Source organism: Symphalangus syndactylus, chromosome 6, assembly GCF_028878055.3.
Source record: "Symphalangus syndactylus isolate Jambi chromosome 6, NHGRI_mSymSyn1-v2.1_pri, whole genome shotgun sequence".
Lineage (NCBI taxonomy): Eukaryota > Metazoa > Chordata > Mammalia > Primates > Hylobatidae > Symphalangus > Symphalangus syndactylus.
In genome coordinates this window covers 135,344,750-135,367,694 of record NC_072428.2, presented here as the reverse complement: position 1 = coordinate 135,367,694, position 22,945 = coordinate 135,344,750, and the positions used below count along the sequence as shown (strand labels likewise).

At 34.6% G+C, this 22,945-nt stretch overlaps 1 pseudogene; it reads right to left on the bottom strand.

Annotated features, from left to right (window-relative positions):
* Positions 1-1,093: 1,093 nt before the first annotated feature.
* LOC129485487 (probable C-mannosyltransferase DPY19L4) lies at positions 1,094-22,234 on the bottom strand (annotated as a pseudogene).
* Positions 22,235-22,945: the final 711 nt, after the last annotated feature.

The following is a 22,945-nucleotide window of genomic DNA, read 5'->3' as shown; positions in this document are numbered from 1 at the left end:
GCAGAATGATTGTTACCAAACATTGGTGGCAGAATGGATAGGGAAAACATGTTTTCCCTTTTGATGTTTTGAGTAACATCAAAACTCGTTGATGTTACTCAAAGGGTACAAAGTTTCAGTTAAATAGAAGAATAAGTTATAATGATCTATTGTATAACATAGTGACTATAGTTAATTTACTGTATATTTTGAAATTGTGAAAAGAGTAGATTGTACATGTTCTCACCACAAAGACATAAGGATGTGAGGTAACAGATATGTTAATTAGCTTGATTTAATCATTCCACAATGTATACATATATCATAATATCACATTGTACCCCATAAATATATACAATTATTATTTGTTAATGAAAACTAAAGTTAAATTTAAAAATAAAATAAAAGTAGATTTATTGGGGTCTGAGCCTCTTTCTCATGTAACTTAATTGTGTTTTCAGGACCTGTTCAAGCCCAATACTATATACTTCCTGTACTTCACGATGAATAGTATTGCAAATGCCAAAATGTATGGCTTCTGTGGTCAGATAACAGCCAGATCATGACAGGCAGCTCAGATGTGCATAGTATGTTGGCAACCCCAATCAAATTTTCTACTGCTAGTAGGACCTAGTATCAAGCCAGAAATCATTTTTCTGCTGTTGTTTGTATGTCAAAAAATTAAGTTATCTTAAGAATATGGAGTGGCGGCTGGGCGCGGTGGCTCACGCTTGTAATCCCAGCACTTTAGGAGGCCGAGGCGGGCGGATCACGAGGTCAGGAGATCGAGACCACGGTGAAACCCCGTCTCTACCAAAAATACAAAAAATTAGCCGGGCGTGGTGGCGGGCGCCTGTAGTCCCAACTACTCGGAGAGGCTGAGGCAGGAGAATGGCGTGAATCCGGGAGGCGGAGCTTGCAGTGAGCCGAGATTGCGCCACTGCACTCCAGCCTGGGTGACAGAGCGAGACTCCGTCTCAAAAAAAAAAAAAAAAAAAAAAGAATATGGAAATATGGAGTGGCTTACTTCCACATCACAAGAGTGTATGATGGAGTTTTCCTAAAGGGGACCTTTTCCATATAACACCAACTGCCACAGACCCTTCAAGTACCACTAAATCTCTGGGTTCGTATGGCCCAGTGGCAGTGCAACTTGCTCCAGAATTCTAGAGCCTTGTATTGTTCCAGGCCAGGTCAAAACAGGGAGCTTCAGAGTTTCTTGGTACATATGTTGCAGAAGCATACCTAAAACTGTTATATGTTGCCTCGAGACTTCAAAGAGTCCCAAAAGGCACCACGCTATTTTCTTGGTTGTAGATTTCAGATATAGCCTCTTTCCATTTACCTTGGAGCAGATATGTTTTCATGGCTCAGACTGAAGAAAACCTTGAAACTTAAACAAAAGGTCAGGCATTGAATTTTTATGGGGCTCTATTTCTCATTGTCAGGCATACAAGTATCTTACCAAGGCTTCTGAGATATTCAATACATCCTGATTACAGAGTCCAATAAGACTGCTACCATTAATAGAGGGAACTAGCATGATGTCTTCTGGAAGAATACAATTATACAGGTCCCTATTCTTACATTTTGAGAGAGAGCTGGAGGGTTGATATATCTTTCAGGAAAGTGAATGACACCTTTTTTGTTTTTCTGTCTAAGTGAAATCAAATGGGTCTGGTTTGGTCGGTATTAACAGGTGCAGAGTTAAAAGCATTCACTGGATGATTAGTTAACTACAAGGTACAAGGTGCTGTGTTTATATTTTCTATAAAAAAAAAAAAGACCACATCAGGACAGCAGATGATTGGTGTGTCCAGCTGAATAAGTTTATGATAATGTACTGATATTCCTAAAATCCATCCTAGCCTCCTTCTGCTTAGTCTGGGTTAGTTGTTATCTTTTAGTCTGTGATAACATTCTGCTTTAGGTACCTTCCTTGTAACTTACTCCACTTTACTCTTTATCTTGACAGACTATAAATTCCTTGATACAAGAGCATATGTCTTACCTGTATTTTTCCATGTTACTGAAACATAGTAAGCACTTAAAATCTTTTGTGAATTTCAATTCGACTAAAAACCTGTCAAACCTGTTTTACTAATAAAAATGTCTGTTTTAAAATGTTTCTTTTGGTTCCTTGATAGAAAATGGTTAAATAAAATATTTTCTAATATATCTCCAATATATGTCAGAATCTTAACTATATTATGTCCTTTAATATTTCTATAATTTCATAGTATGGGTATATATGATATTCAAACAAAATGACACCTCAATTATGCTTGTTTGGGTTTTCCAAATAATGGATTAAATATTGGAAATCATAAAGTTTTCAGATATAGTTCTATTAGACAGATTCCAAAAAGAAACAGATTTTTTAACAAGTTAGAGAACTGAGGAAGGATATTTTTAGATGTCTTTAGAAATGTCTTATGTTTCTGAGAATCAAGTGATGCACTATTATTCCTGTAATTTTAAATCCATTTTGGATAATTGTAGCAATAATGACCTTTACAAAGGATCTAATTTATATCCTGGTAGTATTCTTTTGTTAGCAGGCTCTAGTCCACTAATTTTTATGACTTCAGCAACATATACAATCCCTTAAATCACTAACATAAAAAAACTGAATCTCAACATGTTCAAACTTTGATAGTCACCAAAAATATACACAGGATTTTTATGACATTTATATACATATATACACCAATGATAGTGATTATGCTTCTTCTCTAAAAAATGTCTTACTTAGAAAATGATAGTTGTGGTCTTGGTTAATAGAAATTTGCTTTGCAAGCATTAATACAAACCCGACTTTTAATAGCAAGAAGATTGTAACTTAGTAAGAATATTGACATACGCATGTTTTGTTAATTTACTTGAATTACATAGATATGAATATGAGATTTTAAGCATACATTCTTATATCATGTTCTTAAAATAGATTCTATTAAAATTATGATCTATTATCTATCTATAGTTTAATCTCTTTACTATACAAAATATAAGCTTTCTTGAAAGCATAATAAGTGAGATTTTGTTAAATTGACAACAGTAATAGGCAGCTCTCAGTGAGCCTAAGGCAGAACCTTCCTTGTCAGGTGAAACAGTGCTGCTGAACATGGAGTGACCTTCACAGAAGTTATAAATATAGTAGCAGCTTTCTAAAGTATAGCATGTACATTTAATCCTTTATTAAATATTGTTAACAACTTTCATGCCCTGTATTTAAAGCAATATTTACAATCTCAGGCAATATTATTATTAACCAACATGCCTTTAATATTAAAGTAAGAGATACTTGTGTATACAAACTTCAAATTCTATGCATAACATTTCAAAAACCTTGCAACATTTTAAAAATATAATAGACTCAGATTCATCAAGCTGTCCAAATTCATACAGTGACAAACAACTGAGATTATGACCCAAACCTTTTTATTTTTTATTTATTGGTTATATTGTTTTATTGGTAGACTCGACAATTGTTTTGAAATAGACTTTGAATACAAATTTGAAGTTAATTTTTTTTCCAGAAAATTAATGATGTGATGGCATCATATGAGTAACAGTTTGTTGTTTTCTAACGTGAATGTCTTGCACATACTGATTTTACCTCATAGTTTTGGAAAGCCCATTTCTCACTGTGTGGTATACAGGTTACTGCATGATCTAATGGTCAAGCACAATAATTTTGAAATTTAGATTTTGACAAATCTTAGTTTAAAGCCTGGCTTTACTTAATACTTGTGCGACTCTGGGTAGCATATTCAATTTCTATTGGCTTCATATTTTCATTATTTGAATAAGGATGATTGTAACGCTACCCAGAACTGGATGCAGTGAGATTACACATGTAAAGCACTTAGCGCAATATTTGGCACATAATAAATGCTAAAGAATTTGGCTATTATATTTTTAGTATGCATTATTTTAGGAATATTCACATACTTATAAAAGTTCTAACAATTATTAACATCAAAGCAAATAATAAAATCCATCAGAATATTTTATCTTTCAAGCATATTATGGTAACTATATCTACCCTTCAAGTGTGTTATATTAAAATTTAATCACATGAACAGCAGGAGAAATTGAAGGGAACACAGATGAATCACATGTAATCTGGGGATGGAAGAGGCCCAGTGTAGGAAATTGGGTATTGCATAGATGGGAAGCATGCACCCCTGGAACCCCATGACTGGGTGATGACCGAGAGACACACAGGCTAATCCTCTCATTAGCCCCAGTGGAGATGAATCACTCCTTCCCCATGAGAAGTCTGTCTGTGTCACATAACTTCTAGAATCCTCTAGTCAGCTGAATGTTTCAGTACCTGCATCAAATGAACAATTTGTGCCATGTAAGATTGGCCACTTCTCCTTGAATGGGATCCCTGGTAGATTGTTTCATGTGCCAGCCTCTCTACAGAGGGGACGCCCATTGTGCTTACAAATTTAAGTCATGACTCTGGCTGTTGTGTTCCTTTGTTACCATGTAATGTTTATTTAAAGGACATAGCTTCAATAAGATAATCCGCACCTCTATCATTTAATTAAAGGCAGTTAACATTATCCTCAGTTTATAAAGTAGATATGTGAGGCTTAGAATGGTTAAGAATATTTTAGAAAAAATAAGGGATGGATCTAGACATAGAGGCTGGTACGAAAATGCCTTTCATGTAATCTATTTTAAATAGGATTGCTTTGAGAGACCCCAGCTAAACTGAGCTTTTAGTACAACATGGCTAGCAATTCTGCTATGAATAATTGCTGGGTGTGGGTGTTTACAGAGTGTCTTTCACAGGATGCTTCATTTACCTGGTGGATGGCCTAATGCCTAGCTGTCCAACCAGTGGCCAGGCGGTCCTTCACATGAGAAACTTGCTTGTACCAGAAGACCCCTTGTGGCTCATATCTGACCACAGTTCTGGTGCTGGAAGCCCAATCTTGTGTCACCCCTAGCACAGCAGGGAAAACAGAAGCTAGGGTAGTCCCTGGTTCTGCAGATGGAAGGCACAAATTCAACACACCACCATGTCAGGAATCAGGTTCAAAGATTATTTACAGGTCCTTGGCACGGAGGATGCAGTGAGTTGGGTGGGCAGTCCTCCAACCTTGGATCACATGAGGCAGGAAAGAGGAGTTAGGTAGAGAGAGGGAGAGGGAGGGGGACAGGGACAGGCAGAGAGAGAAAACTTGCAGTATGTATCAGAACAGTGAATGGGTCACTTTAAGTTTGTGGGCAAGTCTGAATGGTTCCTTCAGGGAGCCCATTCAGCTAGGCAGGAAAGATGCCTCATAGTTATCTCTAGCCTCTGGCCTGAGCAATTTGGGTGTGGTGCTCTATGTCTGATGCTTAGCCTGCAACCTTTGCTGTGTTGTTCCTGTTAGAAGGGCGAACATGGACTACTTTAATCCTAGAATATTTTTAATAACATATGCATAAATTATGCAAATATATCTTATTTTTAACATTTTTTTCAGAACGATTTTATTTAAGAAAAAAGTCGACAGAAAGAAGTAAAAGCAGCTTGTGAATATGTCAAAAAAAAACGCAACCACCAAACCTAATTCAGCATGTTTTCATTATATGTCAATAAAAATTCAATTAAATATTTCACACTAAATAAAAAGTAGGGTGTTCTATTTCCCCTTCAATATATGGAAGATGACTTTTTAAATTACATTATTTTACATCCTCTAATCACAAGTACTACCATGTGATTATTCATCGTGTGCTTAGATAACTATGGTAATATTTTCAGAAGGCTTGAAGTGAAATAATAGTGACCCACTGCTCAGATGTACAGAGTCAACCTGAAGCACATTGTCTGCAACTATCTTAATATAGCTAAAAAAATTATGTCTAAGAGTGAAAAGAGAATGACTGAAACTAATCTGTCAGATATATGACATCACCATCAAACAATTCTTTCCTTCTTTCCTTCCTTCCTTCCTTCTTCTTTCTTTCTATTTTTTTTTTGACAGAGTCTCGCCCTGTCGCCCAGGGTGGAGTGCAATGGCGTGATCTTAGCTCACTGCAACCTTCACCTCGCATGTACAAGCGATTCTCCTGCTTCAGCCTCCCGAGTAGCTGGGACTACAGGCGCCCACCACCATACCTGGCTAATTTTTTTTATTTTTAGTAGAGACGGGGGTCTCACCATGTTGGCCAGGCTGGTCTCGAACTCTTGACCTCGTGATCTGCCCACCTTGGCCTCCCAAAGTGCTGAGATTACAGGTGTGAGCCCAAACAATTAAGTTCCAAAAGAGCAAAGCATCCTAGAGTTTGTCTAAGAATGCATGTACTTTTATAATATATCTGTAACAGAAAAAGACAATAAAGAAATGCTCCCTTCTAAGGTAATAAAGTACTGAAAATGTAATTTTTGCAGCACTCTAACAAGTGAAAATTTTGAAAATCTGTTCACTGAGCAGGAGCACAAGGAAAAACTAAACATTTATCCCAATTCATTAAAATGACACATCCACAGGCTACATCTATCCTGAATCTCTTTATAAGGCCAGATTAAGTATTTTAAAGTTTCTCTTAATAGACGATTAAAAATATAAAAATATTTAACTTAAAGGAACATAGAATTTAGACTGTGAAACCATGTTGTAAATTTTATTATAATCGTCATTTTTTCTTAATGTTGAAGACTGCATCAGTTTCATAAATAACATCACTCATTTTATAATAAACACATCTATATGCAGAGGTATGTTTAACAGCATCTGCATGTATCTCCAGAAATTGTTGCTCATTTTAGAGCACATATTTTTATTCCGATAAAGACTTAATGTTTTACTTAATACTTCAGTAGAAAACATGAATAAATTGTATACCCAATATCAATATTTTTCTAAAAACCTGAACAACATTATTTTAAATGTCCATTTAAAAATATAGATAACAGTTATTATTTTATCATTATCAAATTGGTATCAAATTAATAGGCATAAGTGAAAAAACTAATCACTAGACAGTCATAAAAAATAAAATGCAATAATATTGTGCACTTTGTATTACTAAGAAAGTGTTCACTTATATAAGCAGCAGATGATGAGAACATTATCATGAAAATTCTGGATATATCTTTATGTATATCCTTAAAAATCACTTACCTTTATATAATTTCCATTTTAATTAAATCCCACATATTTTCAGCTAACATTTAAATTAGTTTTTTATTGTAAAACTTCAGCTGTTATAAATCATGAAACACTTTCAGAAACTTGTTTAAAGGTAGGAATAATTCTTTCTAGTAAACAATTATGTCACATTACATATTTGTTAAATGTTACGTTTGAGAAATACATTCTGTCCTTGAACATATTCAAATCAATATTATAAGGGAATGAAGATTTTACAGGGAAAATATTGCAATCAGTAAAAGCAGAAAAAAGAAGTAGTTGTTTCCTTCTGGTGGGTTCTTGGTCTCGCTGACTTCAAGAATGAAGCTGCGGACCTTTGCAGTGACTGTTACAGCTCTTAAAGGTGGCACAGAACCAAAGAGTGAGCAGCAGCAAGATTTATTGTGAAGAGCAAAAGAACAAAGCTTCTACAGCATGGACAGGGACTTGAGTGGGTTGCCGCTGCTGGCTGGGGTGGCCAGCTTTTATTCCCTTATTTGTCCCCACCCACATCCTGCTGATTGGTCCATTTTACAGAGTGCTAATTGGTGCATTTACAATCCTTTAGCTAGACATAGAGCACTGATTGGTGCATTTTTACAGAGTGCTGATTGGTGCATTTACAATCCTTTAGCTAGATACAGAGTGCTGATTGGTGTGTTTACAATCCTTTAGCTAGACAGAAAAGTTCTGCTAGTCCCCACTCGACCCAGGAAGTCCAGCTGGCTTCACCTCTCAGTAGGAAGGAAGACACCTGTTTGGAATATTGCAGAATGGTAGATATCACATTTTATCAAAGGACAGTAATGCTTGATCTTCTATTTCCCACAGAACTCTGGATCCAGTTAAGAGCACGAGGGGGAAAGAAGCAGCAATATTTCAAATGCCCATAGTCTAATCTGCAAAAGACATGGAGTAGGTGGAAGAAAACTGCATTTTACTTCGGGTAGTCTTTGAAATGAAGGCTCTGTTATTTTTCAAAGTTGGAAGGATATCACAGGGTTGATTTTATATACAAAGTAGGATCTGATCCAGTAAGCTCTAGTGAAATAATTCACATATGGAGAAAGTTAATTTTGACCTCATGACAAAATCACCTGTATTTTGAGTAGGTTAGCCTGTCATCTTCTTTGCAAACCACCAACAATATTGGGTGTATGGTTCTTAATCGAATCCACTTGAAAAGTGTTGTACAAAGTTAAGGAAAACATACACCAAATGCTGCTAACATGCACACATAAGGAATCCAGATGTACTTCAAGCCTTCTATAACCATCACAAGAGAACCCAATAAAATAGTGTGAATTACATGATAAATTATTTCTGGCCTTTCTCCAATTCATCCATTATCAAGAATAACAGTTTCTGTCAGGAATTTAGTATTAATCCTCCTAAAAATAACTTGCAGTATAGAAAGAAAACAAATAATTAACACTGGAATATAGAAATGTAATAAAGAAGATTGTCAATTGCAAAAATAAAAAATAAAAAATAAAAAAAAGCAAAAAACGTCTTGAGAAGGTGCCTGCAGGGAATCTTGACAGAGGAGCTAAATCACTGTAAAATTCGTAGTCATATTTAGTCCAAATTTTACTTCAAGGAATTTGAGCATGTGCCCATTTTCTTTGTGCTGGACAAACATCCTCATTAGAATATTCAATGTCACTGTCAGAGTACACACCAAGTAAAAGTTAATAATCACTTTCATTGTTTTAGCTACAAAAGTTTCTTTCTTCACATTCAGCTGAAGGCACTTAGCAATCATTTAGGCTGCTAGTAAACTTAACAAAGGAAATACCAGTACAGCTGGATTCCCACGCTGCAGTAAATATCCCAGAAAGAGAGAAAATATGTAGATTTTATAAACTTGATGAACCTTGTCACTTTGCTCCAGCGGCAAGATATCGAGCAGGAATAGAGACGATGCTCGAAGAAACAGGAGATAGCGGCCATACCCCACGTCATCATAAATATGTAAGTTGAAGCACTTGTCAACAAGTAGCAAAAGTCCTGTCCATAAGTATTTTCAGTTGCTTTTTAAATAGCCTGTAGGGGCAGCAACTTGGCACGCAAAATATGGTAGTGCCCAGTTTTCTCTTAAAGGAATAGAGTATTTCATTCTTGTTGTATTTACCCTGTTAATAATGAGGCATGCAACAGTAAGCATTCCTGTTAGCCATGTTCCACTCATAAGCCAACTTGTAACAAATAATGCAGTAATATATATTCTTTGGAATCCAAAAACAGCGCCAATATAGAAATACACTGGCTCAATAATCTCGTTGCTACCAGTGGCTTGACAAAAAACACTGGCAGTAAGTTCTGGATATAAAGACATTTGCTGCACTGCATTTAGAGTCTTCAGAGATAGAAGTTTTGTTATTGTGTGCCAGTTCATAAACACCTCTTTCAAATGAGGGTGCCTTTAACATATCTTTACGATAGGTCTAATAAATGGCACTGTCACCCTGAAACGTGATTCCCCGTTCAAGCTCGTTTTGGAGCTCTTTCAGGAATTGGAATGTCATTGATTTTTCTCTTCTTTAGCAGATTCCTTATTTTCTGAAGACTTTGGCTTTTTTCTCTGGCGCAACTCTTCCTCCGCCCTGGTCTCCACGGAGCCCAGGACACCCCCTCTGGCTCCCGCTAGGCAGGAGTCTCCCTCGCTCTGAATCTCCGAACCCGTCAGCCTGTCCGGGCCCGCTCCCGGCAGCCGCCACAAGTATATCTTTTAATCATTGTTTTTCTAGTAATAAAAATCTTACACAAAAGCTAAACGAAATTTTGTGCAATTCCCTGGTTAATGTTTCTTGATGACATAAGTTGCTCCGTATATACTTACTTGAGTGCAGCTAACCTTGTTACACTGGAACTCGATCTTGACAGACAGCCAAAATACATTATCTTATGATCTTTTTGTGGAAAATGGTAGTTTCCTGCTTTGATGTTTTTTTTACCAGACCGGGGTCAGGCTTTATACCCTGAACTGTTCTTGTAAAGTTTTTCAGCTGATAATCACGGCCCTTAATTCTGGTGATTGTCCTGTGCTAATTTGGTAATAAAACAGAGAACTCAAGGTAGCTTTTCCCAAAAGGTTTCAGAGAAAAGTTATTTTCCCAATATATTAATGTCTTAAACACACGTACACACACACGCACAGTTTCTAGTTAAATAACTTTGAGAAACATTAGGTTAAAAACACCTTAAGAAATTTTGCCTAATCCAGGATAATGAGGTTAACTTCTACATAATCTTCTAGATTATTATTTCAATTTCCACAGTTAGATATATTGACATGAAATTGACATGAAATTTTGTGTAGGTTTGACATATGGTACAAGTTCTATTTTTCCCCCAAACCTTCATCTACAGTTACTCTGGGCTATGTTTATGTATAAATCAAGTGTTTATATATATTAGGCTCTGTCTGGAGGCTCTTTATTATGTACTTGTACTATTCCCACATTGTCTTAGTGTAGCTTCATTATGAATAGAGCAAGGCTTCCCACCTAAAAGACTGCTTGGCTACTGTTAGCCACTTGCATTTCCACTTAAAATATGGAATACACTTACAAATTTTTAAAAATACCAAAATACATAGAAATACATTGTTGGGACAATTTTGATTGAATTTGTATTTAATTTAAGAAGAAGTTTAAGGAGAATTTCCATCTCTAAATTACTGTCTTCAAATCTATGATTGTAACATATTTTGTCCATTTACTTAGTCCTTTAAATTATCTCAATTTGTTTCATAATTTTTTATGAAGACATATATAAATTTAGGACCACTTCCAGATATTTGCTATAACTATTACTGTGATCATTATAAACTTTTACAGCTTTTATTTATTAACTTGATGGTATGTAGAAATTCAACTGGTTGTTTTACATTGTCTTTGTGTAGGAACTTTGTGAAAATTAATAATGATTTTTATTTTATTAGATATTATTTTAATATTTTTATACACAGCTTTACAAGTTGTTTCTATTGGATTTACTTTATCTGGGGCCCATTTCTTTCTTTCTTGGCTAATATTTCATCTTGATTGTATATGTAATCATTCCAATAAAAAATTGGATGGGAAATATAACATTATATATATATATATATATATATATATATATATATCATACATAATACATGAGATATATCCCATATAATAAATAATACCTTGTTAGGGACTGAATGTATGTGTCCCCTACAAATTTAAACGTTGAACTATCATCCTCAATGGGATGGTATTTGAAGGTGGGGCTTTTGGGGGCAGATTAGGTCACAAATAGGGTTGGTGCCCTTAAACAAAGAGGCCAGAGAACTAGCTTGCTCTCATTCTGCCATATGAGGATACAAGGAAAAGTTGACAGTTTGCAAACTGGAAGTGGGATCTCACCAAAATCTGACCATACTGGAACCCTGATCTCAGACTTCCAGCCTCTAAAACTGTTAGAAATTTCTGCTGTTTGCAAGCCACCTAGTGTGTAATACATTGTTATAATAGCCCAAACTGACAAACACAGAAATCATATATTATATAATAAATAAAATTTCCATAAGCAGTGAATATCTGAAAACTTAATTTTTTTTCTTCATTTTTTTCATATGCTGGCTCAATTAAAGTCTACATGGAATTCACCTCAAAATTCTGAAATGGCAACACATCAAAAGTTTTCCTGTTACTGAGTTCTGGAGAAGTACTGAATCAAGTTTTACAAGGAAACTGGAGACTTAAGGAATCCAAGAGGCGTAGTCTTACACTTCTCAAGAAAGTAGAGGAGACTAGAGTGCTTTCAATTTAAGGCCCATCAGCAAAAAAAGAAACCTAACTATATCACATGAAAACTCATCCACAGAGAATGGAGAAATCTAGGCTTGTGGCTCTGGATTTAGAAACTGGGTTTACAAAACCATGAGAGAAGTCAGCGTCTGGCAGAGCATTGTGCTGAGCCAGAAAATTTTCCAAACATGGAAACCCTCGACACAGTGCTCGATTTTGAGAAAAACAGCAGAATGTGTGAGACCCCACTCAAAGAGATACAAGTTTCTTCAAAAACAAAATAGGGCATCATTGTAGTGTATTGAAGACATTCCTTTGATGAACTGTAAACTGTTGCCCAAAACAGGGCCAATGTAAGAGCTCTTTAGAAGCATAGTGTTTTTTGTTTGTTTTCTTTCTTTCTTTTTTGTTTGTATTTTAGTGCATTACTTTTAAAGCAATTATTCTAAGACTTATGTCATATCAGGTTAAATTATATATACAATAGTATATTTTTGAATATTAATCACATGATAGATTCCTGCTTAAGTTTCATTTCGTGCAAAAGGTTATCCCTTTTTGTCTAACCTTCTATTTGTTGTTGAACCAAACTTTGATCATCATTTTATAAATCAGTGTATCTCACACTCCTGCTAGTATCTATCCTCTCTGCCTCTATAAGATGAACTTTGCATATTTAAATTTATTATAGCCAGCCATACTTGTATTTTATTTGTTCTGTTACACTCTCTTAAATTCTTATGTTAATAACTACAATTTAAATCTAAACCAAATGAATAAGAAATGTAAATGTAATCAAATAAAGTTATAAAAATAATATTTATGATAAAGTAGAAAGAACTGAAAATTACTGCATGAATATTGAGTACAACTATAAAAATAAGCTCTGTAGCTTAAAATTATATGTGCCATATTTTAATGACATAATCTCCCTTTGTTAAATCTTTTTTACTGATGTAACTTTTATAATAACCCTCCACTGAACATCTATGTAACTATATATATGAATAAAATTTTAACATCTAGTATAAATTGCTAAAATAAAATTGCAAGTGCCACATTTACAGTTTTAATTATTTTGATAAACATCTTTCAAATTCTTATTCATAACAATTCATAATTAGGAATAATATATACTTTATACTTACACAGAAATATGGCAGACTAAGCAAATGTGTTAGTCTAGATTTTATCTTCAAGGCACTATCGAAATAATAAATGATTAAAATGGGGATAAACCCATAACTGTAAAATAAGTGGGTAGAGAGCACACATATTAGGGGAATTCTATAAATTTTATAAAAGTAAAAGATAAAATCATATTGATAAAATTAAAAGAGAATATATTTCTCAAATTCTAATACAGCAGATGACAGATGCAAAAATAAGATAGCCTGAACTGGATAGCTTAAACTCAGAGAATTTTTCTCTTTGGAATGAGCAGATATAATAATAGGACTGAAAATGTGGCAAAATACAAAAACACATCATTTTCCATGACCATAAAGAGAGAGTTATCAGGAAGGGGGACAGGAACTTGATTGAATTGTAAGACCATCTCAAAACAATTATAAAGAACATTTTAGATAAGAATTAACCTTGCTTGAATGTGTGCTATTATTCCAAAGTAAAGTGCTTCTAATTCTGAAACTGTGGGGCCTTCCATTTTAAAGACAGTTCTACACCATTTGAGTATGAAAGAGAGTTTGCCAATTAACAAGCTCTGCTTCTGTACTACCCTATTGAACGTCCTTATTCAAGAAAAAAATATTAATAGAAAATTCTAGCCTTCATACCCAACAACTTAAGAGATATGTGACAAACAACTCAAGTAATCTAATACTTTATTTCTTCATTTGAATGGAAAACTACAGATTACTAGACATATGAAGCAAATTAGCAGTATGAAAGGAGAAAAAAATGTCAATTACACAAAAATGTGGCCCCAAGAAGAAAGAGAGATCATTCATAGACAGTAGACAAGCTTAAAACACATAATGTCTTCAGAAGGCTTCTAGATGATGCCTCTTATAAAATAAGAGTCATGAATGGGACTGAATAAAAAAAAAAGCTCTCAGAAAAAATAAAACTTTAGAAATTAAAACTATGTTAACAAATTAAAAATGGAAATCTATAGGAAGATTAAAAGAAAATTTGAGGTCTTCTTCTGGAACATACACCTGAAAACATAAAAAAGAGAAAACCTATAAAAGAAAATGAATTGGTGAAGAGTAGGTCCAGATTGCTCAATATCTAATCAAAAGGACTTTCAAAAGGGAAACATTAAGAAAAAAAAAAGAGATACTATCAAATAAAGAATCTGAAACAACCTTCCAGGGATGAAGATTGGTGCCCAGCTGTAGATATAACAGGGCCCACTGATTGCTGAGCTCAATATACAAATAATAATTCAAAGGCACATCACTGACATCATTGGGGAATTTCAAGTACACCATGTATAAAAAGAAATTTCAAAAGCATCCAGAGAATACTAAGAAAAAATACTAATCAATAGATGTCATAAATGCAGCGGATTTTTTTAAATCTTCAACTTTGGTACTAAAAAAAGGTAACAATTACTTCAAAATTCTGAGGCAGTAATATTTTCAACTTAGAATTATATGTCCAGCCAAGAAATCCATCAATAGAAATAGCAAAATAAAGGAGTTTTGAGAAACTCAAGAAATCAGAAAATGTACCTCTCACATACCATTTTGGAGAAGGTTACATGACTATCTGTTTACATAAAACAAAATTAACAATCGCAAGATGTAGGCGTGGAATTTTTAAAAATGATGGATTTGATACAGACAGAAGGCAGGGAAATACTGGGTAGAAAAGGGCAGGGTCCCTGGCAAGGGCTCCAAAGTAAGAACATGCATTCCTGTTTTCTTGCTCGCATGTTGCCTTTTCCAAAACCACCCTGACCTGCCCTGCCCTGCATCCTGTACCCATAAAAACCCTAGGCTCCACTAGCAGCAGAGTGGCAGAGAAGGAGAGAAGAGAAGAAGCAGCTTGATTTCAAAGGGATGGCTTGACTACGGAACCTTGGAGAAGAGTTCAGCTGAAAACGGCGAGACTCCAGGGGAAGACCACCTTCCCACTCCATCCCCTTTCCAGCTCCCCATCCCCTTGAGAGCCACTTTCACTGGTAATAAAATCCTACACATTTACCACCTTCAATTTGTTCCTGCGACCTGATTCCTCCTGGAAGCCAGACAAAGTGGTTCCAGATGCAGGTGAAGGAGGCTGTCACACTGACCTTCCACCGGGCTAACATTTCAGCCATCCGTGGATGGCAAAACTAAAAAAGCAGCATGTAACACACACCTTCTGGGGCTCTGGGGGTTGCTGGCAACTCCTAGATACTCACTTGCTTGCTCCCACTCCCATGAGGGGTTGAGAGCTGCGGGCTGAGTAAACAAGCCAACCCCTTCACAGGACTCACGAAGGGGTAAAGGAACTATTCTGTTTCAGATTTAAGTAAGGAGTCCAAAGCAAATAAATTTTAAAATAATAACTTTCTAGATAGCCTAGTAATAATCAGGACAAATATGAACAAGAAATTCCTGAGCAGTAAGGAAAATGTAAATAGAAAAAAGGAGTAGATTCTATTCAAGAGATGAAGTCTTTCATGTGCTGGAATATTGAAGGAATCTGTTGAAGAGGGCATATGTTTCTTCTTTCAACAATGAAAATAATAGAATTAGAAACACTAAGAAAAACAAAACCAACAAATATCTTCAAGAAACTAATGTATGAATATAAGAAAAATAGAAATGTGCCATATTATGAAACTATTGATGATGTTCAATGAAAGATGATCTGTTTGACATTGCCAATGTGTTCTTCCCTGAGTGTCACAGGGGTTGTGACCCCACATAGGAAAAGCTGTAATGCCAGCCCACTGCTTGACTTTTCAAAGAAAAATATCTACATCATTACAATAAGGCAGACAGTGGTTTTCAGCTATTAGAATCAACTGGAAGAGAACACAGCAGATTGTGGTTTTCAGATATAAGTAAATAGTAAATGAATTTTATTTTTTAATATCTTAACAATATTTAGAATATTAAGTAACAAATAGGTTAAAAAGAAGGGGTCAAGGGTAAGATCTGGATTCTTATTGATTCATTTAGATAATAAAGATTCAATATATTCAGAAGGGAGCAAGAAATCAAAATTTTATTATATAATTGAGAGTTTTAAATAGGTACTTTAAATGTGTAAACAAATATAAACATCAAATTTAAGAGAAAAGAAAATGGAGATGAAAGACTAGTGAGAGTGGATGTAAGTATTAAATAATGCCAAAGTAAAAGGAGTGGGATGGGGAAGAACAGAAAAGCACAATATTTTAAGTATCAGTGAATAAATTAATATTGATATCAATATGAAAACAATTGTTGGAGATGCAGTAAGAGAAATACAATGAGGCATTAAATGTCTTTTAATTTTAGACTTATGTTATTATCTGACAAGGGAGAGTCTTCGATTTCCTCAATAGCATGATTCCTACCAAAAAAGAACAAATTGGAATTCAATACTTATATTAACCCTCCATTTTTAAAAACAACTGTTAAGCAGGTAATGAGTTTCCTCTTAAAATGCAAGCATATTTTACGGAGAACAATCTTAATGAATGTAAAATGGAAGGACATCAGTCAAGAGGGAAGAATAGAGAAAATATCTTTAGGTCTAAACAGTGAGCAGAATTCAGGAATTCTGTGGATTAGTAAAGTACTTGAAAAACTATTGTCCACTGAGACTATAAAAATGACAGAGTATAGAGGGAGACTAAGGCAGATTTTATTATTAGCAACCACAACAAATTTACTATTTGGATTTAAGCAGTTACTCAAGGGCAGAGGCAATGTTCCTACCCATCGGCTCAACCTGTCCTCAATCATATTGAATACCTTGTATGATGCAGAAAGGACAATTGTAAAGGTTTGTACCCTCAATTAAATATTAAGATGGAATATTTCAACCAAACAGAGAGAACTGTTACAATAAAAGCTTGATCAACTTCTATATAAGCCATAATGCTCGCCTATTTTAATTAGTGATTAATTTACTTTCAAAAAGATTATTTGATAATAAATACATATTTTAAAACTTAAATGGCTATGGTAACATTACTGAAAGAAATGTAGATTTTTCAATTTCCTTGTCTTTATACGCCTGATATTACAATCTTAATATAGCTATAATGGGCCGGGCACAGTGGCTCACGCCTGTAATCCCAGCACTATGGGAGGCCGAGGCGGGTGGATCACAAGGTCAGGAGATCGAGACCACGGTGAAACCCCGTCTCTACTAAAAATACAAAAAAATTAGCTGGGCGTGGTGGCGGGCGCCTGTAGTCCCAGCTACTCCGGAGGCTGAGGCAGGAGAATGGTGTGAACCCAGGAGGCGGAGCTTGCAGTGAGCCGAGATCACGCCACTGCACTCCAGCCTGGGCGACAGAGCGAGACTCCATCTCAAAAAAAAAACATAGCTATAATGTGCTTTTATACCATTACCAGTAACTAAAAATAATTTTAATAACTAAATTGTCTCAATCAAATATTAATGTATCTAAATAATGGCCTCTGCTAGATTATCCCATTCATATTGATGTGTTTAATTGCAGATATTGAAAGTATTTTCTGCCCTATTTTTGCGTGTAACACTGGAAAGATGAGGATCTCTTATTTTTCTTATATGACTTGTAAAAAAGCATTACACTAAAAAAACATATAAGATTTATTAAATTTTAGTATAATATTGAGTTCCATAGAATTATAAAATTTCAAAAGTGAATCTTAACAGAGCACAAGCCTCAGTCTTTTGTTTCCCCAGAAAATGAGTGAACAAACTTAAGTAACTACTTTACTTTTATCATTGGAAAAAAGAACATTTGAGCACCTCTTTGGGGTGTGCTGTGTGGATATACCTTTTATCCCAGACGGGAAGAAAATGTTAGCAGATCATATATCTAATAGAGAAATTGAATCCAGAATACACATTCTCAAAACTCAATAGTAAGAGAACAATCCAACGAAAAATGAGCAAAAATTTTATTTGGCAATTAACCATGGAAGTTTTACAGACAACTAAGCACATGAAAGAACACTCAACATCATTAGTCATTAATAGAAATCAGTGGTGCCAGGACGCACCTATTAGAATGACCAACGTTAAAAATACAAGCATTGTCCCACCAACAGTGTAAAAGTGTTCCTATTTCTCCACATCCTCTCCAGCACCTGTTGTCTCCTGATTTTTTAATGATGGCCATTCTAACTGGTGTGAGATGGTATCTCACTGTGGTTTTGATTTGCATTTCTCTGATGGCCAGTGATGATGAGCATTTCTTCATGTGTTTTTTGGCTGCATAAATGTCTTCTTTTGAGAAGTGTCTGTTCATGTCCTTTGCCCACTTTTTGATGGGGTTGTTTGTTTTTTTCTTATAAATTTGTTTGAGTTCATTGTAGATTCTGAATATTAGCCCTTTGTCAGATGAGTAGGTTGCAAAAATGTTCTCCCATTCTGTAGGTTGCCTGTTCACTCTGACGGTAGTTTATTTTGCTGTGCAGAAGCTCTTTAGTATAATTAGATCCCATTTGTCAATTTTGGCTTTTGTTGCCATTGCTTTTGGTGTTTTAGACATGAAGTCCTTGCCCACACCTATGTCCTGAATGGTATTGCCTAGGTTTTCTTGTAGGATTTAATGGGTGCAGGAAATCAACATGGCACATGGATACATATGTAACAAACCTGCACATTGTGCACATGTACCCTAAAACCTAAAGTATAATAAAAAAAAAAAAGACAAAAAAAATACAAGCATTGGGAACAATATGTATACATGGATTTATCTTGCACTGCAATTTCTACAAATAGTTTGGAAACAATTCGACAGTTCCTTGAAAATTTAAATACACACCACCAGGTAATATAATCATTGCATTACTACATATTCACCCAAAAGAAAGAAAGCATATGTCCATGCAAAGGCTAGCAGAAAAACTACTCAGAGCACCTTTATTTGCAATAGCCAACAATTGGAAAGCTATGAACATATGAATGGATAAGTGAATTGTAGTGTATCCATATAATGAAATATAACTCAGCAATAAAAACATAATGAACTATTGATATACACTGCAATATAAGCTAATCTAAAAAAATTACACTCAGTGAGAAAAGCCAGATGGAAAGAAGACATATTGTATAAATCATAAAATAAAATTTTTGGAAATGTAAACTAACACTTTGGAAATGGTAGTGTAAGAAAACAGATAATTGTTTGCTTGGTGAAGAAGGGTTGAGGGATGTGTTGTGCAGAGACAAGGGATGCCTTTTTTTGATCATTACATTCATTATCTTGATTGTGATGATGAATTTAGCCAAAATTATTAAATTCTACACTTAAGATACACAGTTCATTACATTACTGTCATACCTTAAAAAGACTGTTAATTATGAATACAATTATGAATAGCGATCTTTTTTTCTTTTTTTTTGAGATGGAGTCTCACTCTGTCGCCAGGCTGGAGTGCAGTGGCGCGATCTTGGCTCACTGCAACCTCTGCCTCCTGGGTTCAAGCGATTCTCCTGCCTCAGCCTCCCAGGTAGCTGGAACTACAGACATGCACCACCACGCCCAGCTAATTTTTTTGTATTTTTAGTAGAGATGGGTTTTCACCATGTTGGTCAGGATTGTCTCTGTCTCTTGACCGTGTGATCTGCCCACCTCAGCCACCAGAAGTGCTGTGATTACAAGCATGAGCCACTGTGCCTGGCCATGAATAGCGATACTTTTTAATTAAATCAAATCTAAGATTAAGTTTGCAACTCATCCAAAGAAAATAGATAATTGGAATACATGTATGTGTGCACACGTGTGTGTGTGTGTGTGTGTGTGTATGAGAGAGAGATAAAGCAGATATAGCATAATATGTGGTAGTAATACAAGTATTCACTACCTCACAGTTTGTCAACTTTCCCACGAATTTGTAATTGTTTATAATAATATATTGGGAAAAATTAAGGAAACAAATACCTAACAGCTACGCAGAAGAACAGCTATCTTACAAGGGAGTGATAATGAAGCTAATGATGTATTCAGCAGCAAAACCACATGCAAGAAAATGATGTTGTGCCTCAAAAGTGCTGAGGGAAAATATTTGTCAATCTGGACTGATATAACCAAATATAATATTTGTCAGTGAATAACACTGGAATAAAATAACATTATTATTTAAATGTGTTAAAACATTTTACCACCTAAAAACTTTCTGAGAAAGAACTATTGGGAAAAAACATACTTTGCTGAGAAAAAAATTAAACCCAGGAGAATTAGCAAAACATATTGTTGAATCTAATTAATTATAGGCCATTAAAAATAATACTTATATTTTTATGATTAAAAATTAAGAATTAAACCTTAGCACAAATAATATAGGTGATGTAAGTGATGGAACACAAGGGGCAACAAAACACATTAATTGAAAGTTCTACTCAAGAATAAAAGGGAAAAAGTTAAAAACATCAAACTTTGCTAAAATTTAAAAAAAACATATGTTAATTTAATGAGAGAAACTTTAAATTTAAATTATACTTCTAATGTAAGAAGAAAGAATAAAGGAAGAGAGACATTAATAATAAAAAAATGACCCATTGAGAAACTGCCGCAGAAAGAGGGAAAAAGCCAAAATAAAAGTTAATTGAAATATTTGTAATAAGTCGTAATAATTGCTAATAATCTACTAAAACCCTAAGATATAAATTGCATGAAAAATCTAGCTATATGTTCCATAAAATAAGTATATTTAAAAGACAATAAGAGATGGAAGACTCTATATGGAGATATTAAGAAAAGTAGGCATCAAACAGCATGAGGTGTAAGAATAAATAAGTGCTAAGATAATCACTACATGATGATTAAAGAAATAAACTAGTAGAAGGTATTATCAGTGTGAATGTATATACACCCGAAAATATGGTCTTCTAACATTAAAAGAAGTGTTGACAGAAACATAGAAAAACGTACTAAGAAATAATAATGGATGATTTTAACATGTCTTTCTCAAAAGTGATAGTCTAAGCAGATAGTACATAGCAGATTGGAAAAACACAATTAACAAGCTATACTAACATATGTAGCTCATGTAGACAGAGCCAGAGAGAGAACTTTGCACACAACAGTGGACTGTTCTATTTCTAAAAATTGACATTTTTATAGGTCATGACATAAGCCACAACTCATTAAAAATATTAGTTGCCTATAGAACTTACTCTTTTTTTTCACAGTAAAATTGGTTAGAAACCAATAATTAGACTGGTAGGAAAAATGTGTTTGAAATCTAAAAATACAATCCATGGATGAAGTAGAAAATGTTCTGAAGTTTTTGAAATTAGGAAACGCTACTTAAGTGGTACTTTGAAGAAAATGGATTCATTCAAAAAACAAAAGCAACCAACATCACCAGGTTATAAAAGAGCAATTCAAAAAGATAGAATAAAGAACTTAAAGCATAAAACTAAAATCTTTTACAGGAAATAAGTAATAAAGTTAGGAGCAGAGGACTTATATTTTGGGGAGGTAAATTTGATAGATTATTTAAAGAAATAAAAAAATTTAAATGCTGCATAAAATAATGAAAATAAATTTTAATTCCTCAAAATCCCTAAAGGATAGAAGGGAAATACCAGGTCAAAATCCATGAGAAAGTCAGAACCCAAAGGAATAAGAAGAGCATTGAAGCCCCTTTGAAGTTGGACTATGCACAAATGACATTTAGTTTTGATGGATTTATGAGACAAGCAGGGCAGAAATAAAAACTAAAGAAATCCTTTACTGTAATGCTGAATCCAAAGGAAACTCTCTTTAGATAATTACAAAGAAAATTGAATTGTTGCTAAGCTAGAAAAATAACTTTCCTGAGACAATGTATTTATAAGGCACCTCCTGCAACGATTTGAAACCTAAATTCCCAATAACTGGGCGACCCAAACAACCTCAACATATATATCAAAGAGCTGACAGAATCACAATCACAGTCAAAAATGTTAACATATTGATATGGTTTGGATCTTCCTCCACCAAATTACATGTCCAATTGTAATCTGCAGTGTTGGAGGTTCGGCCTAGTGGGAGGTAATTGGATTATGGAGGTGGAGTCCTCATAAATGGGTTAGCACCATCTCCTAGGTGCTGTACTTGTGGTAGTAAGTGACTGAACTGTTGTGATATCTGGTTGTTTAAAACTGTAGCACCTCTCCATTTTCTCTCTTAGTTCTGCTCATTCCAAGTAAGACACTTGTACCATCTTTGCCTTCTGCCATGATTGTAAGTTTCCTGAGGCCTCCCCAGAAGCCAAGCAGACGCCAGCATCATGCTTCCTGTACAACCTATGGAACCACAAAATTAAACCTCTTTTCTGTATAAATTACTCAGTCAAAGGTATTTCTATATAGCAGGGAGAGAACTGACTAATACACATACTGACTGAGAAAATTACAGAACAAAAAGACAAAAGTTGGAATAAGATTTAGCTAGTACAGGAAACAAACTTAATTAATTAAATTCCTTCTCTGGAGAATGTCATCACCATCTTATGCCTCAAGAGGCCTGTTGAGAAATTAACAAAGACAAATGGGCAGCCTAAAGTAAAATTAAAATAAGATAAAATAATTACCAAGCACAGAAGGTACAGCAAATAGGTACCAGCTGAAACATGTCACAGACAGCATCTACAAAGACATCTGATAGAAATTATAAATCAATAGTGCCCGTTATTTTTAAAGAAATGAAAGTCAAACTTGAAAATGTCTTTAGGGAACATAAAACTGTAAAAAGCAACCTACAGGTCAGAAAAGAACCAAATAGAATATCTAGAAATAGAAAAACACATTAATGAAAATCAAATATTCATTGCAGTATTCTAACAGAAAAGTAGACACAGTTTAAAAGAGAATATGGAAATTAGAAAGTAGATCAGAGGAAAAAACTTGGAATATAGTACACAGTGACAAAAAGAAACTATAGACACAAAC